At 40.0% G+C, this 470-nt stretch overlaps 1 protein-coding gene across 3 annotated transcripts in view; it reads right to left on the reverse strand.

Annotated features, from left to right (window-relative positions):
• The window catches only part of SPATS2L (spermatogenesis associated, serine-rich 2-like), a 30,915-nt gene that overhangs the window by 28,761 nt on the left and 1,684 nt on the right, over window positions 1–470 (reverse strand). The gene's annotated exons all lie outside the window — the stretch shown is intronic.

Consider the following 470-nt stretch of genomic DNA (forward strand, 5'->3'; position numbering starts at 1 on the left):
TTAAAAGCCGTGTGGATGTGGTGCTGAGGGACATGGTTTAGGGACCCTGGCAGTGTAGGGTGAACGGTTGGGCTTGATGATCTTAAAGGTCTATTCCAACCGGGTGATTCTGTGATCCTATCCCCCAAACTTGTAAACTAATTAAATGGAAAACAGAGACATTTCCAGAATCCCAAAAGAACATATTGTAAAGTTTGGCTTAGTAAGAGCTGTTCTGCTTAAGTAATGACAGCGCTATTCAGAGACTGAACCTACATAATACCCTTAACCCGAGTTAAATGGCTCATCAAGTGACAGAAGTGCATTTTGATCAACTTTGCTGGTTCTTGGACTAAGTCTGTCTACTTCAACACATGGGCAAGGAACAGCTGCAAAGGTCAACTTTAAGGAGACTTAGTGAAATTATAGATTGGAAACTATCTGGTTTTGTAATGTATTACGTTAAATTTATACATTACTTCCACTCTTTC

The sequence above is a fragment of the Buceros rhinoceros genome, unplaced genomic scaffold (assembly GCF_000710305.1).
Source record: "Buceros rhinoceros silvestris isolate BGI_N320 unplaced genomic scaffold, ASM71030v1 scaffold5068, whole genome shotgun sequence".
Lineage (NCBI taxonomy): Eukaryota > Metazoa > Chordata > Aves > Bucerotiformes > Bucerotidae > Buceros > Buceros rhinoceros.